Raw genomic sequence first — 6884 nt, 5'->3', positions numbered from 1 at the left:
AATGAGTGAGGCATGAGCATGAATGGGATCATGAAAATGAATCTCATTTGTTTGCATTTATTACTCATGACATTTGTTTTGTAACAAATAAAAATTTAATGGGTCCCACTTGATTAATCTTTTCATTCATTATGAAATCGGTCCCATTTGATTCAATTTTTCATTCACCATGAAACAAATGCACACTCCTACTGAAAGGTCTCTAATTAGTCTTTGAAGGAATGTTTATTACTGTTCTCAGCCAACAAAGAAAGATATTGAAGCATTAACATTAAAAGAACTTGCACAGCTAACCCAAATCCATGATCAGTCCTTCAGGTTTCCTGGTTCCTGATTCCCTCCTTTTTTCCTTACTAGGGGCTGTGCCCCAGTTTGCTTCATTCACCAACCCCCTACCACTCCCTCCACATTAAACCCATAGAGCTTCCCCTTCTCACTCCATGTAACCACTAAGCTCCCTTTTCACCTTCACAACCCCATTTCTGAAGCCACTTTTCCCTTCTATTCTGCAGCCCCGCTTTGCACCCCTTTCACCTTCACCCCCATGTCCACGCCTCCTCCTCCTTTTGTGCAACTCCCCCTTGCACACACACAACTTCTATGGTAACCTCTTCCATCTTCCTGCTTCCACACATTGCGACTAAGCAGCTTTTTCACCTTCCACTGAATTATGAAGCCACCATCCCATCTTATTCTGCAGATCCTTTTGCATCCCTGCTTTCATCTTTACCCCATTCCCTCCTTTTTTGCAACCTCCCTTTGCACCCCCATTTTTCACATTCCCCCTTTTTCCTCCTTCCTTTTCTCAACTCCCCCTTATACACAGGCCATCCCCATTTCCATGCCTTCTCCCCTTTCTCCTATTCTGTCCATGGAGGCTCAGGTCTCGGCAGTGAGCCGGGCAGCTTGGTATCAACTCCATCTGATACGGAGGCTGCAACCCTACCTTCCTGCCCATCTTCTCCCACGGGTGACACATGCCCTGGTCTCCTCTCGCCTAGACTACTGTAATGCGCTCTACGTGGGGTTGCCCTTGAAAACGGTCCGGAAATTACAGCTGATACAGAATGCGGTGGCACGTTTGATTAAGAACGGCCGTCGCCGGGATCATATCACTCCGGTGTTAGTAGATCTACACTGGTTACCAGTTGTTTACTGGGCCCAATTCAAGGTGCTGGTGCTGACCTTTAAAGCCCTATACGATTTCGGCCCAGTTTATCTGAAGGAGCGCCTCCAGCATCACCAATTATGCCGCCTGACAAGATCAGCCTCACAAGACCTTCTCTTGGTCCCACCAGTTAAAACAGCTAGGCTGGTGCGGACTAGAGAGAGGGCATTTTCGATTGTGGCCCCCACCCTCTGGAACTCCCTTCCTTTCAATCTTCGCCATGCCCCCTCCTTGATAGGTTTCCGCCGAGCCTTGAAGACCTGGCTGTTCAGGCAGGCCTATGGGATCGCTGGGGTGGGTTAGTTTTAAATGCTGTTGATTAATGTAAGAGGGGTGATTAGTTGATTATTGAGTGTGGTTTGTACTGGTTTTATATTGTATTTTATTATGTACATGTACGTCGCCTAGAGTGGCCGTTAATTCAGCCAGATAGGCGACTCAAAAATAAAATATTATTATTATTATTATTATTACTATTATTATTATTATTCTGCAGCCCCCTTTGCACACACACTACATTGTCACTTTCATCCTTTTTTCCTCCTTTCCTTCTCCTTCGTCCTTTTTTCAGCTCCCCCTTACACACAAACCCTATTTGCATGCTTCCTCATCTCTCCAATGTTGTAGCCCTCCTTGCACACACACCCCATTTTCACCTTTACCTCCTTTCCTTACATCTTCTCCTCCTTTATTCAACTCCCTCTTGCACACAGACCATCTTCATTTCCATGCCTGATCCCCTTTCTCTTATTCTGTAGGTCCCTTTGCACGCGCACACACACACCATGATGACATATGTTACTGTATCTTTAAGATGATTGGAATCTTAAGAGCAAGCCTGTCAATTAGCTCACTCAGAGAACGTAAGTGGTACACGCCCTGGTCACCTCTCGTTTGGACTACTGTAATGCCCTCTACGTGGGGTTACTCTTGAAAACGATTAGGAAATTACAACTTATACAAAATGCGGCGGCTCGATTACTTACGAATAGTCGCCGCCGGGATCACATCACACCAGTGTTGTTCGATCTACACTGGCTTCCAGTTGTTTTCCGAGCCCAATTCAAGGTGTTGGTATTGACCTTTAAATCCCTACATGGTTTCGGCCCAGTTTATCTCACGGAGCGCCTTCAACGCCACCAATTATGCCGCCCGACAAGATCGGCCACACAGGGCCTTCTCTCAATCCCGCCAACAAAAACAGCCAGATTGGCGGGTACTAGAGAGAGGGCATTCTCAGTGGCGGCCCCCACTCTTTGGAACTCCCTCCCACAAGATCTCCGGCACGCCTCTTCCCTAAATGTATTTCGGAAAGCCTTAAAGACCTGGCTCTTTCAACAGGCCTTCGGGGTTTCTGGGGAGGGTTAACTGCTATAACTGTAATGCCTCCTGCCCTCTTTTAATACTGTTATTGCAGATTTATTGATTTTACACTGTTTTATATTGTATCACTGTATTTTATTAATTGTATTTTAATGATTTTGTACGTCGCCTAGAGTGGCCATTGGCCAGATAGGCGACACAGAAATTAAATTTATTATTATTATTATTATTATTATTATTATTATTATTATTATTATTATTATTATTATTATTATTATGTGTGTTTGCTTGTTAATAAATATCTGTTCTAGGCTATGTACACTCTAGTCGCCAGATCAAAGTATTTCCATTAGCTACACCAGGAGGGGAAACAGGTTGATCTGCTGATCAGTTGTGAAATCTCTTTGAAGCTGAATGTTTTTTTAAAAAAACATGCACTCAAGCTGCTCTCACCAGGTTTTACAGTAAAAAGGGGGTTTAACTAGCATCATGTGCCCTCGTTTTCAGAAGCGAGAGGTGGAAACGCCCTGGAACTGGCACAACAGTGTGTTCCTACCCCTAAATTACTACACTGAATCTGGAACTTCATGCTGAAGACTGCACATAGTACCAGGAGTGAAATACACTGTGTGAAGGTACTATGGAATATTTGTGGGCTCCACATCCTTTATCTCTCTCACATGAGGCAGCTAAGGAATGGAAGAAGGAGATGTTGAGTACAGTGAAAAAGAAGGGTCACTAACAAGAAGAAAGTGGCTGTTTTGAACAACGGCAGAGGTTTGTGTAAGGCAGGGATTGAGGGACACTGAGGAAAATTGAAGTTTTACATCACGGTAGAGGTTTCAGCAGAGCGAGCAGGTGGGGACACAGAGAGGAAAAGTTGTGGTTTAAAACAAGATTTGAGTACAGTGCGAGGGGAGCTGGGAAAGGTTCTGTGGTGTTAGTTTCTCCGTTGTACCCATCTCTGCTATTTTTCCTTGTTAAATTTTTTAAAAAACAAACAAACCACCCCCTCAATGTTCCTCCCTCCCAATTCATTCAGACCTTTCTTGTTGTTTTAAACCACCACTTTCCCCCATCAGTGTCCCTCCCTTCTTGCTCCTATGCTACAGCCACTGCTATTGCACAACCTGCCTTCTCTTGCACTCCTACCCTGTCTCGACTTTATGCAAATCCAGGATTGTGATGAGGCACTACAAATCCTCCAGTGGGGGCTGTGTGATGACACGCTTACATTTTTGTTATATATAAGGCTTTGTTGTTCATCAATTTATCCCCGAGTTGTTTTTTAATCTGTCTACCTACCTACTCCTTCCTTTGTGTCTTGCTTTGTACAAATGTCTTGCCTTTTCCTAGTTAGTAGTGTTGCTTATTCAATACCTTTTTAAAAGGTGCAATAACTGATTGTTAAACAAAAAACAGACACACTTTACAGGATGGGGGAAAGTATGTGTTCATGTACTGAACGTGATGGCAAATCTGTCAACAATTTTAGTCAGATCAAGAGGATTAGTGTTTTCCCTAGTTTTTTTGTAGAGGGTTTTTGGTTTTATTTTACCTCTCCAGTCACTGTGGGGGTCATGTATATTTCATGGAGATGACCAATTGCCTGTGTAGACATATAATCCATGTCTCACTCACATCTACCTTTTTAAGATGGGATCTGTGATTAACTGGATGCTTTTCCACAATCGTAGAAATTCAGTTTTTCTCCTGGTGAATATAAGAACACAGAGGGAGCCCTGCTAGATCAGGCCAAGGCCCATCTACTCCATCATCTTGTTCTTATAGTGGCAAATCAGGTGCCTATGAGAAATCCACAAGCAGGCAACTGCAACAGTACTTCCCACTTGTGATTCCCAGCAACTGGCCTACTGAGGCCTCCAACAGCCAAGGTATAACAGCAGCTCTTTTCCTCATCTTAATGATCTTTCTCTTTCTAGAAATGAGGGTGTACACACTGGGGCAAAACAGTAAGCCCTCTGCATGCACTGGAGCGTTATGCAGGTCTTTCAAAGACTTGATCACTAGTCATGTTAAATATTCTTATGCCCAGCAGATGGCAGTCTAGAGAAATGTATATTTACAAAAGTTATATATCTGGTTCCTGATCTTTCTATACCACATATGTACTAATGTATTTTGTTCCTCTATTTTCATTATAATAAGCCCTGCTGTGTTATGGGGCTTACTCATAAATACGCATGTATAGCATTATAATTTGATTCCAGGATATACAAACAGGACATATGTCAGACTGAAGGCCTACTTCCTGCTTTAATTTTGAAATGTCAGAATGGTTCCCATGTGACATGTCTAAAGACTGTAATGACTGGTGTATAATTGTATACACAATTGGTATGTTCTGAAATAACTGGGCCAGTTCATACTAATGCTTTGCTAAAAATTTCTCCCATGTTTCCCCCCAATGTTCTCCATCAATTAATGAGAAAGAAATTGCATTTGAAAATGATCAAAGGGAAGAGAGACACTTTCAGTGAAATTCTCATGGGTTGGATGTAGGGCTTTTGTCATACTTACCTTTCTTTGGTTGTGGCTAACAGGTGTTTGTAACTTTGGTTGTTTTCGTTCTACAAATCATCCCACAGTGGTCTGCAGCCTTTCCAGGTGCCTGTGCTTCAAATCAGGAAGTGCAGGCAGCCTGAGAGGCTGCAGAATGCTGAAGAAATTATTACTGGAAAGAAAAAACAAACAAACATAAATCACCCTTGACCACTTTGCAGTGGCAAGGTAAATTCAAAAATCCATACTCACAAATTCTAAAGAGCCCTGAGAATGAAGCAGAAAAACAGACGCTGCTGTTGCAGAAAAATAATTTTTTTGAGAAATTAGAGAACAGATTTTGACACTGCACTAATTTATACTGTTGGTGGCCTCTCTGCAGAGAGGATTGTGCGCAGCTTGGGACATGCAAGGATGGCAGAAAAATTCAATTCAGTTCACATTTAAAGGCAAATCTACCTAATTTACACTTTCCGAAACAAAATGAAAACTGAAACATGGCTATCCTTCAAAATCTGCATTTCTCTAAATTTTGTTGTGCAGTTCTCCAGCCAAGTAATGTGTACAAAAATGCACACATTTTAGTGTAAAGGGTGCATATTAATGAATATATTAGTTAAAAATAACATACAAAATGCATTGTAGTAAGGATAAATACTTTGCAAAAATGTGTATATTAGACAAAACTTCATACAAAACAATTTGTCCTAAAATGCTGATGAAAGCTGACAATAACTTTTTTTTAAATTGCAAACTGATGTGGAAATGTGGAGATTGGAAAAATTAGAAGCTGAGAGAAACCAACACTGAGAAATTCACCCATCCCTCTGAACTATGACTACTTAAACAATAATAAGGGCAGTGGCAGAGCAAAACTTGATGCAGACATAGAGCACTTCCAAACTGTTGCTACTTGGGGTGGGCTGCAATCTGCTTGCCCTTTCCTGAACCTTTTACAACTCTACAGTGTCCTTTTTGAGATGAGATGACCGGAACTGTACACAGTATTCCAAATATGGACACCCCATAGATTTGTATAGTGGCATGATGATATCAGCAGTTTGACTTTCAATTCCTTTCTGAATGGTCCCTGGGGTGGAATTTGCTTCTGCATGCATCAGGGAGCTCTGGGACAAACTCCTTAGGGGGTCGGCTCTCCCACATTGGAGGTCTTCAAGTGGATGCTGGGTAGCTCTCGCTCTGGATTTCCTGCATCAAGCAGGGATAAAGTATTAGAGGAAGGGCCATCGCCGGATGGTAGAGCACCTACTATGCAGGCAGAAAGTCACATCTCCGGGCAGGGCTGGGAATGTTCCCAGTCTGAAACCCTGGAAAACTACAGCCAATCAATGTAGACAATGCTGAGCTAGATGGACTAATGGTCTGATTCTGCATAAGGCAGCTTCCTATCATGTTCCTAGATGGCCCACAGCTCTATGATTCTATTATGCAAGACTCACCTGTACTCTAAAGCGATGCACTTTTTCCTAAGGCTCTGACCTCATGTGCATATGTGTGTATTCTTTACTCTATTCTTGGTGGAAGACTGAAGAAGAGGTAAGTCTCCCCTTCCTGTGAGTTGCCTTTCCTGTGAGGCTCTCCCCCTCTCTTCCCTCACACTAGTCACTAGTAAAAGAAAAGAAAGGCATGTTGCTACCTGTTACATATATAAATGCACATCTTGTTTGGTCCTCAACAGCAAATCTGTGTTTGCTGCCATGTAATGTGTGAAAAGGTCCTAAGAGGGAAAAAATTACACCAATGCACTTGGGAATGAATGAATTAGAAATAGTTTCCTTTTGAAAATGTATGGAAGGGACTTTCTGTGTTTGGGGTTTTGCTTGGAAGGAAAGAAATAGCAGAGTCCTAT

This window comes from Rhineura floridana, chromosome 7, assembly GCF_030035675.1.
Source record: "Rhineura floridana isolate rRhiFlo1 chromosome 7, rRhiFlo1.hap2, whole genome shotgun sequence".
NCBI lineage: Eukaryota > Metazoa > Chordata > Lepidosauria > Squamata > Rhineuridae > Rhineura > Rhineura floridana.
Note: the sequence above shows the minus strand (reverse complement) of the source record.